General features: G+C 47.0%; 1 long non-coding RNA gene across 1 annotated transcript; it reads left to right on the top strand.

The window, feature by feature from the left end:
* Positions 1 to 1,616: 1,616 nt before the first annotated feature.
* On the top strand, positions 1,617 to 23,943 carry LOC141092639 (uncharacterized). The gene is made up of 5 exons (XR_012232861.1): positions 1,617 to 2,088; positions 2,179 to 2,340; positions 3,808 to 3,891; positions 18,071 to 18,249; positions 22,855 to 23,943. It is a non-coding gene; the product is annotated as an uncharacterized lncRNA (long non-coding RNA).
* The last annotated feature ends 597 nt before the right edge of the window (positions 23,944 to 24,540 follow it).

Below are 24,540 nucleotides of genomic sequence, written 5' to 3'. Positions count from 1 at the left end.
GCGCCCAAGTAATGGGGAAATTGTGAATGGTGGAATGTAGTTAGATGGAATAGTTCGTGACACCACCTGTGGTGTTCGGCAAGTGAGATGTTAGGCCGACGCTGCTTGCAGATCCTCTGGGGCTGGTGATGGGTTGCAGCCAAGATGGTGAATCTCCCCACAGGTGGAGCTGTAGCCCCAGGGCAGTGTAGATGTCGGGGAAGAGGATAGGCGCAGGCGGTGTAGAAGCTAGTACCCAGATGTAGCAGTGCTGGGTGTGTTGGCGCAAGAATCAATGGAGGACACCAGGGCTTGTAGTTCCAAAGCTTTACTCACAGTCTGTAGTACACACAGGTGCCGGCCTCCGTGCCATGTCCTCCGGGTCAGGGACTCAGCCAACCTCCAGGCAAGATGGAATGCTCCCTTCCAACGCTCCGCCAACATGTGCCTTTCTGAACGTCTTCTCTTATAGTGCCTTTTAGTGTGAAGATCTCCTAGTACTGAGTTACACTGGAGTTCCTCCTAACAGATGTTCTCAAGAACTCTACTTGTACGCCAGACAGCTGTAGCCTGCTTCGGGGACTCCTTACTCCTGAGTCCCGGCTCTCTATCCGTGTTGCTGTTGTGCCCCCAAGTCTTAGATGGTAGTAGTGCATTTACAGCCCACTACTCCACCGGTGTCTGCTGCAGAACCATTAGTGTCCATACAACCTCGGGGACTGGGCCCAGGCCTTGCGCTTAGAACTTCTAGGCAGGGTTCTTCCTCTAACCCACTTCCTCTGTGTTCTCTTATTCTCCTACGTTCCGTACTTGTCTTTCTTTCCTATAGAAGCACAGGCTTCAGTTCAATGTCTTTCTCCTCTCCTTTCCCGTGGCAGCAGACCCGGGTCACTCAGGTCTGCTGCAGCACTCCTTCCTCCATCCCTCTCTCAGGGATCTTCTTTCCTCACTCCTCTCTGAGTGGCTCACTCAATGACTGACTGACTGCCCTAAAACCTAAACCTCCCCGCTCTTTTATGTATTCTAACTCCACCCACCTCCCAGCACGTTTCGTGTTCCAAGCAGGGAGCCACCAAAGGTGCTCTGCTACACTCTAGCAAGGAGCCGCAATGTGGCTTTGCTGAACTACCCTGTTGTGTGGGGTGTGAGTGTTGGAGCGTGGTCAGGAGTTCTCACCTTACCTGGATGGTGGGGCACCACACCTTAGGAGAAGGTGCAGTACCTCTGTGGCGACTGAACCTCAGGGGCGCCACATATCAACCAAATTCCCTGTTTTGTTACCATCTTTTTATTAGCACTTGCTGTTTACTGTTACTTTTTTACAACAGAGTATTTTTATATGTTTGTTTTACTGTGTTTTTCTGTGTTATGGCCTATGTTACCAGACACCTCTGCAATCTCAGCGTTGGCCGTTTTCTTAGGGTACGTGCACACATTGCGGATTAGCCTGCAGATTTTTCTGCAGAGAATCCACATGTCTTGGCAGAAACTGCAGGGTAAAACGCATGCTGTTTTCCTAGCGTTTTTCCAGCAGATTCTAGTGCAATTTGTTCAAAACTTTGTCTCTTGTGCTTCTGGAGGCGAGAGAGAGATTTTGTATGTCCCAGAATGGAAACCGCAGCTGTGGATCCGCAAAAAAAATTGAAATGCTGCGGAAAATAAATCGCATCAAATTTGCGTGGAATTTTCCGCAGCACGTGCACAGCGGATTTGGTTTTCCATAGGTTTACATGGTACTGTAAACCGCATGGAAAACTGCTGCGGATCCGCAGTGAAATCCGCAACGTGTGCACATACCCTCAGGCAAGGAGCATGCGCTTACATGATCTATGCTTTATCGGCTGGATGCGCCAGCTTCAGTGCACCTGCATTTCTCCCATGCTGAAGAGGTAAAGCTGCATCTGCTTGCAGGATGGGAAGATCACTCAGTTCAGGGCTGACATATGTCTGATCTGCCAGTCTTCAGGAGCACATCGCCATTAGCATGCTGGAAACAGGGAGGCAAAGGAGCAGTGCTCTTCTGAAGAAAGAAGATAACCTTTCAAAGAAAGAGCGGTCCACTTCCAACTTGGCACTTGTTATGAGCCCTGATAGAATGGGTCATATATTGTAAGTTTAGAGGGGTTGTCCCCTTTTCAGAAAAGTTTTTCATATAAGCTGTTAGTTGCAAATAAACAAAATGTTACTCCCCGTCCACAGGTCCAATGCTGAATCTCCGCCTCTGCAGTGCTGACATCAGCAGCCAATCAGTGAGCGGCTCCTGCCATCTACATCAGTAGAGGCTCTGAGGTCAAGCTAGCGCTGCAGACAATAAAAGACACTGGCAGCAGCGACGTAGACTCAGCGCCGGACTCCGGGAAGGTGAGTAAGGTACATATTTATTGAATTACTAATGGAGTTTATAGGAAAAAAAAATTTCTGCAAGGGGACAACCCCTTTAAGAGAAATATTCACCAGGTATCTTTTCCCTGTGGCTATGATTCCTGTCTGCTGCTTTGGGAAGGGGGGAATGCGCAGACACTGGTGAGTGATTATTGTCATGGCCAAATCTCTATCCATCAGCCAGCACCGATCAGTGCTCAATTAATGGCCTGATCACATGGGTTGACACAAACCATATGGAGACAGAGCGATGAGTAACTCATGTTTGGCTCCTTAGTCAGTTGCTCCACAACATGTAATTACATGAGATGATGATGAGTAATGAGCATTGTAAAGGCTTGTTCAGTGACCATCGGCCCGCGGATATGCGCCTCACTGGACGACCAGCAACCTCCAGTGCTGCAGGTAATAATCGCATGGAACTTATGTAACTTTAACCAGTTTATATAATGGAACAAAGAGACCCTGACATGTCAGCACACCTTATTTCTAGCACACAGTAAACATGATAGCACTTTATTTCTCCTGCTGTTGCTCAGGGCCTTATTCCTTCCTATCGCTCATTCTCCACATTCCGAACATCGTAAAAGAGTATTATGCATCCATCAAATAAATAGTATTTTCTGTAGAATGAAAAGTTATAACTTTTTTTCGGTATCCTTTCTGTGGAGGCCCTGACACACCTGTGCTATTGGATTCTATTTCTCTGTTTTGTTTTTGGGAACAGAGAAACGGGAGGATGAATCCGCTCCATAACTGATGCAAATGGCACCAGAATTACCCCTTTGCCTATAATTGAGTGCAACTTGGTTTCCATAATGGTGTTTGTTGCAGGACGCTGCACTATTTTTTTCCCAGTAAAATGATGGTCACCTCATTTATGAGGCAATAGGGTCCCTCTGGCACCAATGATGTCAGTACTGTGAATGATCTATCCCTAGCATGAATTCCTAATGCTGATGTGAACTCAGCCTTACAAATACATACTGCAAAAAAAACAAACTGGGTCTCCATTTAGAGTTATGTTTAGCAAAGATTTGACAGGAAGAATTAGCAATGTAGTTTTCCATTCTTGCTGTTAAGACACTACAAAACCATTTATAAACGTGCAAGGTGCCCATATTCCTTACATAGCAATCATCAGCAGTCTCCAACTGCCCCATTTACATGAATGCTCAGCTTTTTCGAGTGCCCACGTGTTTACAATGGGAAAAGTGGGAAAAGATTTGGCAGTGGCTCATCTACCAGGAAAGAAAAGTATTGAGTGCTGTATTGGGGACAAGTGAGGAGGCCACATACATATTATAATGTTGAGCCTTATATCAATTCAGTCAATTAAAAGCTCCACTCCAGCATTGTTTTATTGCAGCGTTGGAGTTTTGCTATTAATCTAAGTTCCCAGCCCCTAGCCTTATACTTACCCGCCACCATCTTATTCTTTTATAGGTGCTGCTCCCATCGATCTCCAGTCATTTGTGATGTGCCGGATTGCTCCAGTGTTTCTGAGCGAGCCGTTAATCACTACTCAATGTAAGTCTATGTGAGGCAGAATGAGGCCAGAATGAGGCTCTCATAGACTTACTTGTGTTACTGTGTGGGTGTAACAAGGTGGCATGGGGTGGTAGTCATGACCGAGTCTATTAAAGCAACAGTCCAGAAGTACCCCGGCACCTTCCACAGGAAAAAGACAGGTGCGTTCCCAATCCTACCGCACAGTCAGTTACCTTCTTTCCACGCTCACTGCAGCCACTGAAGGTCAGGATCCAGGAAAAACATGACAGGCACATTTCTGCTCCACAAGGAAAACTTTACTGTACATGAAATAATGCTTCCTGCTCTGTCCCTGCAGTTACCTGAGGCCAGTCAACATTATTGGCTCCCCTTCAAACTAGAGTGTTTCAACAGTCTTTCTGAAGACGGTCCTCCAGTCCCAGGGTCTGTCCACTCCGCCTGGCAGATGATAGCAGCAGTCTGCGGTAGCCTTTATTCCCCAGCCGGGTATCCTTCTTGTCCCGGACGAGGATACCCATCCTGCCTCGGGCAATCCTATCCGGGCTCTGACTGGGGAGCAGGAACTTCCTGTTCCTTTGAGGCTACTGACCCAGCCTCCTCTGGTTAACCACTTCTGTCCCTAATCTACACATAGGTACATATAACATATTACAGTACAGTACACAGACATGCTATTAAAGGGAACTTCACACAATAAACAGAAGTACCATAACAGACATCTAGACACATTAATATATAACCAACATTTGGAGCGCCACAGGGGGACACATGTCCAATATATAAGGAAGGAGGGGGCGACCGAGGGTCTCCACCACCTCCTTACATGGGCACACATGAATTGGCTAATTTATGTACTAAGTATCTTTGCTTTTTCCTATTTTCTAGAGCAGTAATGCCATTCCAATTTCTTGTTTGCATGCTATAGCATTATAGTGTGCAGCTTTATATGTTAGGTCCCCTGTTGTGAACTAATTTTCTGGTTTACCTCTGGCTTCTGGTGAGGGTGGTGGAGCTGGCTGTGTTGACAGAGGAGTCGTGAGTTCTCCATCCAGGCTTCCTCTAGTGGTGACAGTAGGTAATGAAGCTGATCTAAATGGCAAAGACATGCCACCTGAGGAGGAGGACTGTGAGTGGACATCAGGAGTCTCTGACTGGATTTAAGACAGCCGACTCCCTAATTCTGTGCTGGTGATTTTCCTGCCCTGAGGTTCTGGTTTCCAGTTCTGTTCCTGCCTTCTCAAGTGTGCTCTGCTATTTTTTCACATGAGATTTGGTCTGGTTTACTTAGTTTTTGTGGTCAGCCAGCCCCTGGTGGGGCTGCGCTGAATTTCCATTCTTATGTCTCTGTTTATGCCAGTTGCTTTTTGTCCCTGATCAGATTTGTCTCTTTTTGCTCTGTCTTCAGAATATACCAGAGTGCTGATATAGGGAAATGAAGTCTAGTGACTTCAGGGTTTTTGTTATCAGAAAGTGTCGGACATTTTTTGGCAGGGTTTTGTGCGTGATTGCAGACAGCATCTTTCCTTTCCTGTCCTTTCTAGTTAGTATGGGCCCCATCGTTTGCTCACCCTATTTTTCTATCTGTGTTTGTGTTTTCATCTTGTCTCACCGACAATACATGTTTGGGGGCTGTCTATTGCTTTGGGGTCTGCTCTGGGGCAGTTTAGATTTCCCCTTTTCTTGCTTTAGGCTTATTTAGTTCTCCAGCTGTGACGAGGCGTCTAGGATCATCGTAGGTACGCTCCACGGCTACTGCTAGTTGTGTGGATAGGATCAGGGGTCTGCAATCTGCTTAGTTACCAACCTCTCTGGTTTTCTGTGGCTTAGCTTGTTTTTGTTTTTCCTCCTCGGTGACTCATTCATAACAGTCCCCCTAGTTTTGATAACCAGCAAAGGTAAAGCAGACAGCTGAGAGCTGATATTACCAGGCTGGGAATGTCCATGGTTATTGGGCCCTTCCCAGGGTGAAAATACCAGCCCACAGCCACCCCAGAAGTGGCGCATCACATTAGATGAGTTATAAATATATTGTTTTTAAGGAGTTATGTACACACGCATCATATTAGATGCACTAATTCTCGAGCTTTGCCCAGCTCTTCCCAATTGCCCAATTGACATTTTTTTCATTTATTAACTTAATACAAGTACAGTATATATCTCCCAGATATCTGTCTAGTTGTCTAGCTACCCAATATCTATCTATATACTGTATTTGCACATGTTTAACACCTAAACATCAGTCATTTCTATTCTGTATTCTATTCCGGTACTTGTCAAACGGATGGTGCAGGGATGCACACTGTATGTCATCTGTGTGCACGTGTGTAGGATGTATTGACATCCATGCTGCTGGAAAAAAACGGACATGTCTTCGTGTGGGTCACACGGATACATGGTCAGTGTCAACACACGGACATATGTGCAGCTCCATGGACTATGATGGGTGTGCGTGTGAAAACTGTCACCACAGGTATCAGAAACACTGACATGTGAAGGGGTCCTAAGAAAAAGACACTCAAAGGCTCACCAGTCCCTGCATGGAGAACTGACTTTCTTCTTAAGTTGCTAGTCTAATATCGCTGAAAATACACTACTGTTCAAAAGTTTGGGGTCACCCAGACAATTTTGTGTTTTCCATGAAAACTCATGCTTTTATTAATCAAATAAGTTGCCAAATGAATTTAAAATCTAGTCCAGACATTGACAAGGTTCGAAAAAAAAGATTTTTATTTGAAATAATAATTTTCTCCTTCAAACTTTGCTTTTGTCAAAGAATGCTCCCCTTTCAGAAATTACAGCATTGCAGACCTTTGGCATTCTAACAGTTAATTTGCAGAGGTAATACAGTCAAGCTGATCCCACAACAGCTCAATGGGGTTGAGATCTAGTGACTGTGCTGGCCACTCCATTACAGATAGAATACCAGCTGCCTGCTTCTTCCCTAAATAGTACTTGCATAATTTGGAGGTGTGCTTTGGGTCATTGTCCTGTTGTAGAATGAAATTGGCTCCAATCAAGCGCTGTCCACAGGGTATGGCATGGCGTTGCAAAATTGAGTGATAGCCTTCCTTATTCAAAATCCCTTTTACCTTGTACAAATCTCCCACTTTACCAGCACCAAAGCAACCCCAGACCATCACCTTACCTCCACCCAGTGGCAGATTATAATGAGGTCAATCTGCGGTAGCCCAAGGCCCAGTGGTGTGAGGGGGCCCATCAGCCCAGGGTACATTTCCCCATTATAATCCGCCACCATAGCGCCACACCACCCCTTGTACCGACCCCATCCTCGCCCTACCAGACAGACCCACTGGCGACCGCAGCACTTCACTGATAAATCCCTGCTCTGTGCGCACAGGACCTGTGAAGAGGTCACAGGAGGGGAGGAGTCAGGGGTCACATGATCAGGGGCTTCGGTCCGAGGCCCCTGATCATGTGACCCCTGACTCCTCCCCTCCTGTGACGTCATCATAGGTCCTGTGCACACAGCCCTCGATGTATGCAGGACTCTGCTGTGCTGGTTGTCATGGTGCTGGATAAGGGAAGTATGTGTGGCGTCAGGAGGGGTTTACAGGGTGGATGTAGCTGCGTGCATGTGCGAGATGTAAGGAGCGGAGTCGCGCGTGTGTGGAGCGGAGTCGCGCGTTTGCGAGGTGTGCGGAGCCGCACATGTGCGAGGTGTACGGAACGGAGCCGCATGTGTGCTAGGTGTACAGAGCTGAGCTGCGCGGGGTCGCACGTGTACGGAGCGGGGTTGCGCGTGTATGAGGTGTACGAAGCGGGGTCGCGCCTGTACGAGGTGTACGGAGCGGGGTCGCGTGTGTGCGAGGTGTATGGAGTGGAGCCGCACATGTGCGAGGTGTATGGAGTGGAGCCGCACGTGTGCGAGGTGTACGGAGCGAAGCCGCATGTGTGTACGAGGTGTACAGAGTGGAGCCGCGTGTGTACGAGGTGTATGGAGCAAAGTCGCATGTGTACAAAGTTTACGGAGCAGAGCCATGTATGTACGGAGAAGAGCCGTGTGTGTACAAGGCATACAAAGCGGAACTGTGTGTGTATGAGGTGTGTGGAGCCATGCGTGTACAATGTGTATGATGGGGAGCATTCATACCTCCCAACAGTCCCAGATTTTGAGAGTCTGCCCCAACCGGCAGCTTACTTTTCCCACGGACACAGGCGTACACGGCGGAGCCCCGAGGAGCACTTGAAAACTCGCATGTGACGTTCCATCGGAAGTGACGTGCTGGAAGCTGACCAGAAATGAGGTAATTTTGGGTGGAGATTGTGACGGAACCATGGTGGCACTTCAGGAAATGCTTCAGATTATCACTATGTCCTCTTCCGACAGCGCGGACAGCGGGATCGCCTTGGACTCGGGGATGTCGGCCATGTGAGTGGATCATGATATGTCCTGCACCAGGAGGCTCAGGTGGGCACTACAATGTGAGCCAGACTGGTATAGTATCTTTATAGAATCTTTCATTCTTTCTATCTCTGTTCTTTCTTTCCCCTCTTTCTTTCTTTCTCTCTCTGTTCTTTTTTTCGCTCTCTGTTCTTTCCCCTCTTTCTTTCTCTCTCCCTCTCTCTTTCTCTCTCCCTCTCTGTTCTTTCTTTCTTTCCCCTCTTTCTTTCTCTCTCCCTCTCTGTTCTTTCTTTCTTTCTTTTTTTCTCTCTCAGTTCTTTCTTTCCCCTCTTTTTTTTCTCTTTCTTTCTTTCTCTGTTCTTTCTTACCCCTCTTTCTTTCTCTCTCCCTCTCTCTTTCTCTCTCCCTCTCTGTTCTTTCTTTCTTTCTTTCTTCTCTCTGTTCTTTCTTTCCCCTCTTTCTTTCTCTCTCTATTTCTCTCTTCTTTCTTTCTCTCTCCTTTCTTTCTTTCTCTCTCTATTTTCTTTTTTCTCTCTCTCTGTTCTTTCTTTCTTTTCCTCAGTACCAGTCAGTGTGCCCACAGTTCCAGCCACTGCGCCGATAATGCCAGCCACTGTGCCCTCAGTACCAGTCAGTGTGATCAGTAGTGCTAAATGGGTGTGGATGGGGCGTGGACATGGGTGTGACTAGTGAAATGGGTGTGGTCATCATCATAGTGGAAGTCGTCTGTTTCCATCAACTATGTTATATGTGGGCAGTGGGCACCTCTAGTAAGGTGGGCACAAGATGGCAGGTCTTGTCACTCTGCCTCACACATAAGTTACTATGAGGTGTACTTTATTCCTGCCACATTTCTTTCTTGGCCTACTGAGAGAAATGTTTTGACCAGTTGAAAGTTATACAACCTGAGGATTGTGCATGTGTGCGCTGCCCGCATGTAGTTATATGTGTGTGTGTATATATTCCGATGCCTATATAAACCCTTCCCCTCCGACCGCCATCCACTTTCCCATGCTCCTGTTCCAATCCTGGGTCCTGGGGTCTTTTTTGTCCCCCATTGGTCCTCCACATGTGGAAAAACCCCAAAACAGGCAGAAATGCTTACCTGTATAAACAGGCCTCAATACATCTGCATCTACATTTTTTTTTTGCACTGGTGTGCCACACGGCCAATCCCTGATTGTAGGCTGGCTGTCTAATTTGGTATTTTGCACCTGTGCAGTTGCCATTTTACTTGGGTCCGCTGCACCCTCTTTAGTGCAGATGTATTGATGCCTGTTTATAAGCATTTCTGCCTGTTTTTGTTCTTTTCCTGAATATATTGAGTATTTTTTCTATGGTTTTCATCCTCCACATGCTGAACATCTGGGACATGACTAGCATTGCGCAATGTGCGCTTGTTCGTCGCCAGATGCAGCGTCGTGTCCAGTGTGTGAGGAGATGGCGACTTGTCTATGGCGTTAACCCCTCTGCTGTCATGTTGGGCACAGCCTGTGATGAGGAGCGTCTCTTCCTGTGTATCCGGCCACAGGCTGCACATGGTAGGTTGCTGCTTCTATCTGGGGAAGTTCATGAAGCAGAAGCCTCTGTGTGACTCATGTGAAGTAACTTGTCTGACAGGTCATGGATGTTAGGAGTGGCGGAAGGCACTAAATAAAAATTATAAATAAAGTGCCTTCGCCACCCGGGGTCCACCGTGCGGCAGATGGTAAGACCGCTGCTATGCGATAGTAGAATATGAGGCGGTAGAGTGCACGGGGTTAACGTCACCCTGGTGCACTGGGCAAGCTCAGTGTAGCTCACAGAGCTGCCAGGATTATCAGAAATACAAAAGTGCTGAGTCTGTTTAACTCACAGAGGCTCAGCTACACAGACGCGGTAACTGGTCACAGGAGAGGCGTGAGCTGACGGCACCAACTCTGTCTAGACCTACCGTATACGTCTGTGACAGAGACGTCGCAACTGCGAACGTACAATGTGCTGCTACAGCAGCGCGGCAGGAACACAACCGCTAAGAAAACGCTGCTATCAGGCAAGCGCAATATGGACGCTAGGCTGCTGAGGCAGGGATGCAAATGGCGCGCTGGCGCTGTAACTAAGACCGACACACTGTCACCATTCGTAATAACCGAGGGAAGGGGTTTCATAATAAGTCAGTCACCAGTCCATGCATCCATCACCATACACACACAGCATAATATGCTACACTAGCGCATGGCGGAACGGCCATGCGCACTTTTTATAGCGCACGTGACCTTCCGGAAATCTCCAGCAGTCCAGGAAGAGCCAATAGGATCCGGAGCGGGACCTGAGCACCTGACTCCCGAAGTCCAATAGGAACTCGTCCCGTGAGCATGCCCAATAGATGGAAAAAAGGACTTAGCCTCTGGAGACAGTTGTTGTGAGACAATCTCCTCAGAAATCCCTTCTGCTGCAGCAGATGGGCAAGAGACTGCAGGATGTGAGAATCTGGGTTTATGTATAGACGTGTCAGAAACCAGATTCCTAACATTACTCCCCCTCCTAGGGCCCCCCCTCCCTGAACCTTCCGATCCATCACCCTGTGCCTAGTGGTGGCACAGGGCTCAAACTCGCCTATAGACGAGCTTGGTGTCCTGGTAGGTGACATGGTAACCCGGGACACATGGAAGGTACCAGCGGAGGCAAGATCGCCCGGTTTCAGGAGGGAAATCTGGGAAATGGCAGGAGCGGTAGTGGCCGTGGCATGCTGCCGTGTATCGACGGTCGTCGCCCCACTCCGCCCAGAGAGGCTATGCCGAGCACAAGAGGTACATGCCTGAATGAACCTCTTAACATCCCGAGCCCTATGAGGCCACCAATATGCTCCGGCTAAGAGCTTCGAGACCTGCATGTAGCCTTGGTGGTGAGACACATTGGACGCATGCGCCCAAGCGAGTACCTGAGCCCTAAGATGAGGAGGGACAAAGGTCTCGACAACCGGTTCAGACTCAGACCATTGCGGGGAGCTGGCTTCCGGAGAAACCGCACATACGTGGTGACAACCACAAACAGATTCCTGGTCTGAGTCCGTGTTAAGATCAGTACGAGACACCTCCATGGGCTCAGGAGGTAGGACCTCTGGCTCAGGTGGCTCTAGCGGCTCGAAAAATTTGGGAAGCGGAGTACTCTTCCGTTTTGAGTGAGCACGCTCTAAGCCGCGCTCCGAAAAACGGAGGTCAATGCGCGAGGAGATGGAAATCAACTCTTCCAAGGTCGTAGGAATCTCTCTGGTAGAAAGAGCGTCTTTAACATGCTCCGCTAACCCTTTCCAAAAGACAGGGATAAGGGCCCTATCAGCCCACTCCAACTCGGACGCCAGTGTCCGAAAACGTACGGCATACTGGCTCACCAAGAGGGATCCCTGAGAGAGTGCAAGTAGCTGCAGGGAGGTGTCGTGCGTGACCCGTGGGCCGAGGAAAACCTGCTTGATGGCCATCAGCAGGAGCGCTGTGGTTCGTATATCGGGATCACCACGCTCCCATAACGGCGTAGCCCATTCCAGAGCCTTGCCCGACAGTAGAGATATAATGAATGCCACCTTGGCCCGTTCCGTAGGGAATTGTGCAGCCAGCAGCTCCAGATGGATCGAGCACTGGCTGATAAAACCCCTACAGGAGGCGCCATCCCCGAAAAACTTATCAGGCAACGGGAGGCGGGTAACTGTCGACGCAAGGGTGGACACGGACAAACGCGCTACTGCAGCCGTTAACGCCTGTACGGCAGCATCAGTAGCTTGTGCAGCTAAGAGAGACTTCTCAAGAGTGGCCACCCGGTCGCCGAGCTGCTTAACATATTGCAACAATTGCTGCTGATCTGGCGCTAGTGTAATGTTAGGAGTGGCGGAAGGCACTAAATAAAAATTATAAATAAAGTGCCTTCGCCACCCGGGGTCCACTGTGCGGTAGATGGTAAGACCGCTGCTATGTGATGGTAGAATATGAGGCGGTAGAGTGCACGGGGTTAACGTCACCCTGGTGCACTGGGCAAGCTCAGTTTAGCTCACAGAGCTGCCAGGATAAACAGAAATGCAAAAGTGCTGAGTCTGTTTAACTCACAGAGGCTCAGCTACACAGACGCGGTAACTGGTCACAGGAGTGGCGTGAGCTGATGGCACCAACTCCGTCTAGACCTACCGTATTAGTCTGTGACAGAGACGTCGCAACTGCGAACGTACACTGTGCTGCTACAGCAGCGCGGCAGGAACACAACCGCTAAGAAAACGCTGCTATCAGGCAAGCGCAATATGGACGCTAGGCTGCTGAGGCAGGGATGCAAATGGCGCGCTGGCGCTGTAACTGACTAAGACCGACACACTGTCACCATTCGTAATAACCGAGGGAAGGGGTTTCATAATAAGTCAGTCACCAGTCCATACATCCATCACCATACACACACAGCATAATATGCTACACTAGCGCATGGCGGAACAGCCATGCGCACTTTTTATAGCGCACGGGACCTTCCGGAAATCTCCAGGAGTCCAGGAAGAGCCAATGGGATCCGGAGCGGGACCTGAGCACCTGACTCCCGAAGTCCAATAGGAACTCGTCCCGTGAGCATGCCCAATAGATGGAATAAAGGACTTAGCGTCTGGAGACAGTTGTTGTGAGACAATCTCCTCAGCAATCCCTTCTGCTGCAGCAGATGGGCAAGAGACTGCAGCATGTGAGAATCTGGGTTTCTGTATAGACGTGTCAGAAACCAGATTCCTAACAATGGGTCCAGGTCACCAGGTGATTGCAGACTAATAGCTGGTTTCGATGTTAGGTATAGGTGAGTCAGGACTAGATGTTGGGTGGAAGCCTTCCAGTATTTCTAAGGCCTCGTGCAAACGCTGAGTATTTGGTGAGTTTTTACCTTAGTATTTATAAGGCCTCGTGCACACACTGAGTATCTGGTGAGTTTTTACCTCAGTATTTATAAGGCCTCGTGCACACGCTGAGTATTTGGTGCTTTTTACCTCAGTATTTGGTGAGGCCTCATGGACACGCTGAGTATTTGATGTTTTTTACCTCAGTATTTGTGAGGCCTCGTGCACACGTTGTGTATTTGCTGAGTTTTTTACCTTAGTATTTAACCCCTTCCTGCCCCCTGATGCACTGTATGCGTCATCAAAACTAGTGACTTCCCAACCCCGTCACATGACCGGGGAGACCACAGAGTCTGAACAGCCTGGGGCCCTGGCTACCCTTAATCCACGCCTGCCTCCAGCTCTCTTGACAGATGGCGTCAGGCACTCTTCCAGCATCTTTTCAGTTGTTCTGCGTCTCAGAAATGTTCTTCTGTGTGATCCAAACACCTCAAACCTGGATTTGTATGTCCATAAAACTTTTTTCCAATCTTCCTCTGTCCAATGTGTATGTTCTTTTGCCCATATTAATCGTTTCCTTTTGTTAACCAGTCTCAGATATGGCTTTTTCTTTGCCACTCTGCCCTGAAGGCCAGCATCCCGGAATCACCTCTTCACTGTAGATGTTGACACTGGCATTTTGCGTGTACTATTTAATGAAGCTGCCAGTTGAGGGCCTGTGAGGAGTCGGTTTCTCAAATTGCAGACTCTAAAGTACTTGTCTTGTTGCACAGTTGTGCAGCGGGGTCTCCCATTTCTCTTAGAATAGACTGTCAAGTTTCACATGAGAGTTCTTTTTTTCTGGCCATTTTGGGAGTTTAATGGAACTAGCAAATGTAATGCTCCAGATTCTCAACTAGCTCAAAGGAAGGTCAGGTTTATAGCTTCTCTAATCAGCCAAACTGTTTTCAGCTGTGATAAACTTACACAAGGGTTTTCAAGGTCTTCAAGGGTATCCTAACCAACCATTAGCCTTCTTACACAGTTAACAAACACAAAGTACCATAAGAACACTGGAGTGATGGTTGTTGGAAATGGGCCCCTATACACCTCTGAAGTTATTGCAATACAAACAAGACGTTTGCCGCTAGAATAGTCATTTACCACATTAACAATGTATAAAGTGTGATTCTGAATCATTTAATGTTAGCTTCATTGGAAAAAACTGCTTTTCTTTAAAAACTAAGGAAATTTCTAAGTGACCCTTAACTTTTGAATGGTAGTGTAAGTACACATCGATTTTAGAATGCATGCACAAATTTGGTGAGGTTGTACATATAGCTGCGAAAATAATCCATTAAAGGGAATCGGTCAGTCGGATCAACCCTCCTAAGCTGTCTCTATGGGTATGTAAGTCACAGGAAGCAGAAAAGAATGATAGCTTAAAGGGTATTTGTCACCTCATTTTAGCCCTATCAGCTGCTGGTATCGCCATTAGGGGCTTATCTACAGCTCTCTGTAATGCTGTAGATAAGCCCCCCCCCTGATGAAACGTGAAAGATAAGAAAAACAAGTTAGATTATACGCACCCTGGCGTCTAGTCCTGTCCGATGGGTGTTGCGATCCGGTCCGGCGCCTCCCATCTTCATACGATGCCGTCCTCTTCCTTACTTCTGCCGTGGCTCCTGCGCAGGTGTACTTTATCTGCCCTGTTGAGGGCAGAGTAAAGTACTACAGTGCGCTGGCACCGGACCTCTCTGACCTCTGTAGTGTTTGCAGGTACGCAGGATGCAGTGACGAGTCGCGAGGCAATTAGGTGCTTTCTGTATTAACGTTTATAAGACTAGAGGGAACTTTCCTCAGTCCCGACCTGATCACCAAAAGGAGTAACACGGTTTGCCCTCGCAGGGGTTCTATACAAGTACACAAAAAACGGGTAGAACACAACTACTTCCGGCAAAAGCCGGTCACTATAGGGCCGCGGTATGGCCGACTATGGGTCCTTAATTATAAAGTCAACTTAGCCGTCCAGACGTCCCTCGCCATTCGGATTGGTGGTCTTTCAGCGTAGTAGTTGCTGGGCCCAGTTGCTGAGGCGATGACGAAGTCTTTGCGCACTCTGGCGCGCTGCTGACACTGGAGCCCCACAAGCTCCGGCGGGGTCCTTGGACGGTTGGGCCGCAGCCCCTGGCCTGGGGCAAGCGGCAGCAATGTGTGGTGGCGAATGACAGGCCACCTGCACAGCTAAAGGCTGTGATGGGGGTCCACGGTCAGCAGAGACCCGGCCCCTGCTGCGGACCGAAGCGGGACAGTGGTGGCCGCCGGCGGTGTTGTACTTGCCGCGGCCACTGGTGAGAACAGGGCAGCTGCAGGTGGCGGGGAATAGACCGAAGCCGCGGGCTGGGGCGTGACAGCAACGGCTGCAGGTAGGACGCAGGCTGAGGGGAGGCGGCAGCGGCCGCGGGTTGAACTGGGGCCGCAGCGGCCATGGGCCGGAGTGGGGCAGCAAGTCCCGGATAATCGCCTCGGTACAGTCTTTCTGGAGTCCTCGGGGAGTGTCCCCCCTGGCACTGGTGAGTCGCTCTCGCTTTCAGCCGCCTCCACGGTCTCCTGCCGTCTCTGTGTTGGTCTGCTGACTCATCGTTCTGGGAATTCTCCGCCCTTTTTGTACTGGTGTCTCCCCCAGCCCATCTGTCTGTCACAATGGTCCGTCCCTGAATCCTGCCCCCCGGGGACAGTTTCCCCCGGAACACAGATGACGGCTCCTTTGGTTCCAGCCCGGACACCCGACGGGGGCCGTTCCTCCCACACTCCTCTGCCCTGTATGCTCGCCAGTCCTCCGGCGAGGGTTTTTGTAGGTTCGGGTTAGCTTTTTGGGACGACAGTCCTTGTCGCCATCCGAACTGGTCCTGTTCGTAACGTTCAGGGGGTTTGCCAGCTGTTGACTGCTCAATAGTATAGTGAGTGGATATATAGTATAGTGGAGTCTTTTGGGGTGGTGGAGGGTGGTCGAATAGTTGGTTCTGGTGGGATGCCCGGGTCTACTGTAGTGCCACTATTAGGGCCACCCGCAGATGCAACGGGGAAGTCCTCTTCGTCATCCAGGTCCCAGACCGGGGGCAGGGGTCGGGGACCTGGAGGGTCGGATCGAGCCGTGGGGGGATCGGTAGATGTACAAGGTCGTAACATGTTACGGTGCACAACCCGAGTGAGAGGCGCGTTTCCTTCGGATTGTATTTTGTACACAGGTCCGTCTGGGCTTATTCGGCGCAACATTTGGTACGGGTTCACTTCCCACCGTGGTTCTAACTTGTTTTGGGGCGTTGATCAAGTACGAGTACCAGATCCCAAGTCCGAAAGTCAATGGGTGGGGGCAGTGCGCCCCCTGGCGTTCTAGATCCCGGAGCTTTGTATGGACGATACGGTGGAGGGTCTGCAGCCGGTGCCGGTGGTTTCGGACCCACGAGGATACCCCGGTCCAGGGTTGCGGGTCTTCCGGGTTCAATTCCACCTCCGTAATTTTTTTCCTTCATGGCCGAACAGCAATGAGAAGGGGGTGTAACCAGTCACTCGATGCACCCGGTTGTTATATACCCACACCAGCTCGGTGACTTATTCAGGCCAGCGGGACTTTCGGTCGCTCTCCAGGGTGCGCAGCATTTGGATTAGTGTCCGATTGAATTGCTCGCAAGCACCATTTCCCTGCGAGTGGTATGGCGTAGTCCGCGATTTATCGATACCGTAAAGATGGTGTAGCTTTTCCATGACTTTTCCTAGGAAGAACGATCCTTGGTCCGAATGTATTCATTGTGGACAGCTGTACACTTGAATAAAGTTCTTACAAATCGCATAGGCGGCCGACTCCGCTGTTTGGTCTCGGGTGGGGGTGACCACGGCGAACTTGGTGAAATGGTCCACCATAACGAGACAATGTTCATACCCCTGATATGCAGGACCTATGGTTAGAAGCTCCAGAGGGGCTGATGTTACAATAGTTTGCACCGGGGCTCGCTGCGCGGGGGGTTTAGCGAGCTCACACGGGCGGCAGGTTCGACAAACTTCTTCTACAGCAGCGTGCAAGCGTGGGTGGTACACTATCTGCAGCAGCCATTGTAAAGTCTTTTGAGCACCAAAATGAGCCCCCTTTTCATGGGCTTCCCGGGCCAGTTGGTTGAGATGAGATGGGCTCCGCTGCTGAATGGCCGCATGTTGAACTGCGGCCGCGGGCTGGAGCGGGGCAGCAAGTCCCGGATAATCGCCTCGGTACCGTCTTTCTGGAGTCCTCGGGGAGCGTCCCCCTGGCACTGGTGAGTCGCTCTCACTTTCAGCTGCCTCCATCGTCTCCTGCAGTCTCTGTGTCGGTCTGCTGACTCATTGTCCCGGGAATTCCCCGCCCCCTTTTGTACTGGTCCCTCCCCCAGCCCATCTGTCTGTCACAATGGTCCGTCCCTGAATCTTGCCCCCCGGGGACAGTTTCCCCCGGAACCCAGATGACGGCTCCTTTGGTTCCGACCCGGACACTCGACAGGAGCCGTTCCTCCCACAGCATTTTACTCTGCCCTCAACAGGGCAGATAAAGTACGCCTGCGCAGGATCCACAGCAGAAGTAAGAAGGAGGATGTCATCGCATGAAGATGGGAGGCGCCGGACCGGACCGCGACACCCACCGCACCCGACCACGTCCCCGGTGAGTATAATATAACTTGTTTTTCTTATCTTTCAGGTTTCATCGGGGGCTTATCTACAGCATTACAGAATGCTGTAGATAAGCACCTGATGGCGGTTCCAGCAGTTAATAGGGCTAAAAATAGGTGACAGATTCCCTTTAAAATCTGCAGTCTGATGTCTTATTCCATAGAAATTCATGTTCCTCTTATATGTATATGAACTGGGCACTGATATCCCTGAGAATCTGCCTTCAGAGATTATTTTTCTATAAAAGGGGGAGGTACCAGTGTAAGCCAAGTAACTAATATAAAACTGGAGAAATTAACTTTATCTCCTTACGAACACATTTTTTGCAGCTCTCTGATCTCTGCTGTATTGCAACAATATTGCAAGCCTATCTGCCTGTGAGAAGGAAGCTGAAGCTGAGAGTAATCTGCAGATGTGTCAGGTCGGGTGCCCACGATCCGGAATTAGCAGCACTTTGGAGGCAGCTCATGTTCGCTGCATCTAACGCGCTGCCATCTATTGAACGCAGGTAAATCCTTTGCTCTTCCCATTTGCCCATTTTTTTTTAACAAATTAGTGTACAAGGGAAAGAGTCGAGAAGTTGTTTTTTTTAAATATAGTATTTTTTGTGCGTTTTTTTTTTCTTTTTACTTAGTGGGTTTGTAATAGGGATGTCTGATTACACCAGAGCTTGATGTCAGCATTGTTTTTGGACAAATCATAGCTGACATCAACCCTAAGCCCCATTACCTAGATTATCAAAGCACCAGTGCAATTGGGAAGAACGAAGGTGAAGCGTCATATGGCTAAACATTATAAACTTCTGTGAAGCATCTGGGGGTTCAAGGTGCTCACCACACATCTAAATACGATCCTTAAGGGGTCTTGTTTCGAAAATGGAGTAATTTGCGGGCTATTTCCACTGTTTAGGCACGTCAGGGGCTCTCCAAATAGGACATGACGTCCGCTAATAATTCCAGGAAATTTTACATTCAAAAAGTCAAATGGCGCTTCATTCCTTCCGAGTTCTGCCATGCGCCCAAACAGTAGTTTTCTACCTCATATGGGGTATTGGCATGCTCAGAAGAGCATACACAACAAAATTTGGGGTCCATTTTTTCCTATTACCCTTGTCAAAATAAAAAAAAAATTGCATCTGAACTAATTTTTTTGTGAAAAAAGTTAAATGTTAATTTTTTTCCACACTCAAAAAATTCCTGTAAAGCACCTGAAGGGTTAATAAACTTCTTGAATGTGGTTTTGAGCACCTTTAGGGGTGCATTTTTGGAATGGTGTCACTTTTGAGTATCTTCTATCATATAGACCCCTCAAAGTGACTTAAAATGTGAGGTGGTCCCTAAAAAAATGGTTTTGTAAATTTTGTTGGAAAAATTAAAAATTGCTGGTCATCTTTTAACTTTTATAACTTCCTAACAAAAAAAAATTGGGTTCCAAAGTTGGGCTGATATAAAGTATACATGTGGGAAATGCTATTTATTAACTATTTTGTGTGACATATCTCTGTGATTTAAGGGCATGAAAATTGCAAAATTTTCGGCAAATTTCCTTTTTTTTAACAAATAAACGCAAGTCATACTGAAGAAATTTTACCACCATCATGAAGTGTAAGATGTCACGAAGAAACAATCTGAGAATTAGTGGTATCCGGTGAAGCGTTCCAAAGTTATTACCTCATAAAGTGACAGTGGTGAGAATTGTAAAAATTGGCCTGCTCATTAACCTGCAAACCATCTTCGGGGGTAAAAGGGTTAAGGGGAACCTGTCAGCAGGAACCTACAGACAGTGTCAGGTCGGCGCCGTTATACTGATTGAAATGCGCTTATTAGCTATTCATAATGCAGACTGCTGACAGGTCACTGACCTGCCCCATAGTTTGTATAATCAATATCTGTATATACTTAAAAAAAAACCTTCTGCAGGCAAAATCGTATGTTTTGGGTGCCAATAATGCTTTTTATTTCAGGTTATTCAGCTAGAGGAAAAAAAAAGAACTTGAAAATGGCCCTGTGACCCAATAGCTGCTACTGCGCAGTGTCGGCGGCGCCATCTTACTGGAGAAGAAGAAAAAAATTGCTCCTCCAAGATCCCGCTGTAGCAGCACTTGGCTATCTCCGAGCTTCTACTGCGCAGGTGTGGGCGGCACCATGTTACTGGAGAAGAAGAAAAAAATCGCTCCTCCGAGATCCCGCTGTAGCAACACTTGGCTATCTCCGAGCTTCTACTGCGCAGGTGTGGGCGGCACCATCTTGGAGGAGGAATTTTTTTTTCTTCTCCAGTAAGATGTCGCCGCCGGCGCATGCACAGTAGCAGCTATCGGATCACAGCAGCAAACACTGATAGCAGCTAATGTGCAGGTGTGGCAGGTGCCATTTTTAAATCCATTTTTTTTCCTCTAGCTGAATAACCTGAAAAAATGTATTATTGGCACACAAAACATGCGATTTTGCTGCAGAGCAGGTGCCACGGCCGGCACCTGCCTGCAGAAGGTTTCTTTTTTTAAAGTATATACAGATATTTATTATGCAAACTAGGGGCAGGTCACTGAGGGATCAGTGACCTGTCAGCAGTCTGCATTATGAATACTGCAAGGATTTGTACTCACTCAGCTGCAGCAGGAGGGAAAGCAGGAGACGTACTTCTTTAAAAGAGTCCATGTGAGTTTATTTGCTCCATAAACCTCAAAGCAACAAAACAAGGTTTCCAGCATTCCCAGCAGCCAAAAGCAACACAAACAGTCCTTAGCTGGGCTTTGTTCGCTCAGGACCTGTGAGCACACAGGCTAGGGCAATGTCCAGCCCGGTGGCGCTGTCTTGAGCCATACACACAGGAGGCCTTCTACATCCCAAGTCACAGACTATGTGCTAAACCACAGCCTCCATTATGTAGGCTGTAACCACACCCACAGGTGAGGTATGGATCACATGGTCATGACATCACTGCAGGTCTTGAAGGAAAACAGGGGTACAGTCAGCACCCTCACCCAGAGGTGAGGTAATATGGGTAGCCAGACCCTCCCATCTCTCATAGCTACCCGCAACCCGTACCAGTGTGCACTAAACGACATCTTTAGTGCTCATGTACACTAGAGACAAAATACTCCGGGTTGCATCGCAGGGAGCATCCATCCCTGTGACATATACTTCCTATTAACCACACGACCACCAGTCACACCACAATACCTAATCAGAGAGAGCACTACATACATGAACCCCGCCTTAGGTCACGAGCATATCATTAACACAACACTAAAAATAAAGGTTAAGAAACAACCACAAGACAGATTTCATCAACCAAGGTATCATTTTAATCAGTATAACAGCGCCGATCTGACACTGCCTGTAGGGTACTGTGCACAATCCTGCTGACAGGTTCCCTTTAAACAGTAATTTGTATGTACTCCAATACGGGGTTAAAACATAATCCAATGTGTCCCGTACAAAATAGGTCCTCTTACACCCATGTCAGTGAAAAAATACAAAAGTTTTGGCTGCCAAAAGGCATAAAGGTAATAATTAATTAAATTGGCCAGCCTTTAAGGGTGTCGTCCATCCTTAAATATTATATATCTCTTTTTAAAATGAAAAACCCATTACTCACTCCGACACAGCGATGTCACCGCCAGGTCTCCCGAGCCCTACGAGACATTATACCATGTGAGCCTTGAAGGCAATCAGCAGCGTCTAATAAGTTGCTATGCTCTCACCTCCCCTGGACATGCAAGGTTCAGAGGCTCGTCCAAAGGAAGTGAGAGCGCATCAGCCGCTCAATAAAAGCCGCTGACTGACTGCAGGGCTCACATGGTATAGCAATGTTACGTGAGCTTCGGAAGACTCAGCGATAACAATGCAGGAGTGGCGTCAATACGGGAGGTGAGTATAAGGTGTTTTTATGTTACAAAGTAGAATATAACAAGAAGGAGTTGCACCTGCAGTGGACACCCCCTTTCAGTCTATTTCTTGCCTAGTCATTAACCCTTAGGCATAACAGACAGTTTTGACACACTATTTTGTTTTTTTAAATTTATTGTCGTGTTCCTAGAGGCACAACTTTTTTATTTTTCGGGTGGCAATCATAGAGAGGGCTTGATAATTTTTCAGAATTAGATGTATTTGTCAGTGGAATTTTTTTTGCACACATATAATTTACGAACAAAATTTTATTAACTTTTTATGGGGGAAATAAAAACAAAATAGCAATCCTACCACAGTTTTTTTGTGTTTTTAAAATGTTACACTATTTGCTGTACTATTTGTCAGTACAAATCTTGCGATATCAAATTTATATAGCTTTATGTTTAATTATTTTGTAGAATAAATGCAGATTTGAAAAATCATTGTCGTTAGATTCTTAGGACCATACGTTTCATAATTTATCATCAGTTTAGCTGCATGAGGGCTTATTTTTTGTGTGATAAGCCGTAATTTTATTTGGTGCCATCTTGGTAATGTTTTGTTACATTTTTTGGGAGGCAAAATTAACAATAAAAACTTTAATTTTGAATTTACAGTCATTGGCAAAAGTGTTGGCACCCTTGAAATCGTTTCTTCAAAATTGGAAATTATTTCACACAAAACCCCCAAAATGGGCAGGACAAAATTGTTGGGACTCTCAACTTAATATTTGATTGCACACCCTTTGGAATAAATAGCTGCAATCAATCACTTTCTATAACCATCGATAAGCTTCTTACATCTCTCAACTGGAATTTTAGACCACTCTTTTGCAAGCTGCTCCAGGTCTCTCTCTTATAATTGAAGGGTGCCTTCTTCCATAAGTAATTTTAAGATCTCTCCACAGGTGTTCAATGGGATTTAGATCAGAACTCATTGCTGGCCACGTCAGGACTCTCCAGTGCTGTTTTTCTGGCTGGCTGCTTCTTGAAATATGTTGTGGGTCATTGTCCTGCTGGAACATCCATCCATGACCTAGGATGCCAGCACATGTTTCTAATACTGGGCACTACATTGAGACCCAAAATCCTTTGGTAATCTTCAGATTTCGTGATGCCTTGTAGACAGACAAGGCACCCAGTGCCAGGGGCAGCAAAACAAGCGAAAACATCGTTGAACCACCACCATATTTGACTGTACTTACTGTGTTCTTTTCTTTGTAGGTAAACAGCAGAATGATGTGCTTTACCAAAAAGCTCTAACTTGGTCTCATCTGTCCAAAAGACGCTTTACTATAAGGATTTTTAATTACTCACATACATTTTGGCAAACTACAGTCTTGCTTTTTTATGTCTGTCAGTAGAGGGGTCCCTCTGGGTCTCCCGTGATAGTGTTTCATTTCATTCAAATGTCAACGTATAGTTCGTGCAGACACTGATTCCCCCTGAGCCTGCAGGACAGCTTGATTTCTTTGGAACGTGATTGGGGCTGCTTATCCACGATCCAGACTATCCTGCGTTGCTATAGAAGAAAAAGCAATGGTTTCCAGCTCCAGTTAAAACCAAGTCCTTTTATTGAAGTAAATTTAAAACCACAGAATCATGGTGATAAGGAGGATAAAAACAAGACGACATTTGACGAACTAGTGCAACGCATTTCAGATGCGTCTCCGGCGTCATTTATCAAAGTTACTCAGTTATAAATGAATAAACATTATATACCCATATAATCAGTTTCAAGTGATTAGGGCGGCGCGCCGCTTCCCAAGATACAGGGGGAAGTGTCAATACAAAAATGCAAACAGAGAAATAACAAGGCAGCATTAGCAATGTTAGATGAATAAATTATATGTATAAAAGAAAAATGATAAAAAAAACACAAACAAAAATCCATTAATAATGAAACATGACCTCTTTACCCATGTTCAGAGCATCTGGGACACACGTACCTAGGTTATGCATCCAAAATGCTTCCCTGGTACGTAAGTGTCTCCTGTGGTTACCCCCTCTCTCTGATTTTTTTTTACATTTTTAATACAGAAAACTTGCAAAGATGTGGTCTGTTTATTGTGAACTGTATGAAATGTTGGGATGCATGAGAAATATTGCGGCAAGTGACATTATTGCCAAATATAGCTGTGATATGTTCTGAAATTCGAACCTCCAATTTGCGTGCAGTACAGCTAACATAAGTTTTATTACAAGCAGAGCAATTTATAATGTATATTACTTTCTGGCTACTGCAATTAATATAATTTTTAATGTCATATTTGCAAGTGCTGTCATGAATAAAAAAGTTTTTTGTTACAAGCGCATGTGAATATGTTCTACATTTATTGCCACCACACCTATAGAAGCCCCTGCATGTTAGCCATTTTATCAGAACTGAGAGAAGGGGAAAAATAACTTGGGGACACAATATTACAAATAGTGGTTGCACGTTTTGCTACAATATCACAACCATTATCAAGAATGGATGCAAGTATGGGGTCTTGATATAATAGTAACAAAAATTTAATGACGATTGATTTGATGCGAGTAAATTATCTGCTATACTGAATCGCAATAACTGGTTTGTGGTCCCTGTTTTTAGTTTTTTTTTGTATGGGAGATGGCCACTACGTGCATACAGAAATGTGTCCAGTAATTGGCTTACACGTATTGGCAGATATGTCGACAACCTCCTATTCATTTGGGAGGGTTCTGTATTTGCCACACCAATATTCATGGACTACATAAACAATAATAACTCTAATCTTAAATTCACTCATTCTTTTCATTCTGCTGAAATTTCATTTTTGGATTTAAAATTGTTAGGCATGCCGGGCAAGTTTATATCTACTTTAACTTGTATTAAGCTCACTACCGGCAACACTATTCTGCATGCACGTAGTGGCCTTCCCCCACACA

This window comes from Dendrobates tinctorius, unplaced genomic scaffold (assembly GCF_039654945.1).
Source record: "Dendrobates tinctorius isolate UK_male_01 unplaced genomic scaffold, ASM3965494v1 ptg000060l, whole genome shotgun sequence".
Taxonomy (NCBI): Eukaryota; Metazoa; Chordata; class Amphibia; order Anura; family Dendrobatidae; genus Dendrobates; species Dendrobates tinctorius.
The sequence above is the reverse complement of the archived record's forward strand: the minus strand, read 5'-3'. Positions and strand labels throughout refer to the sequence as shown.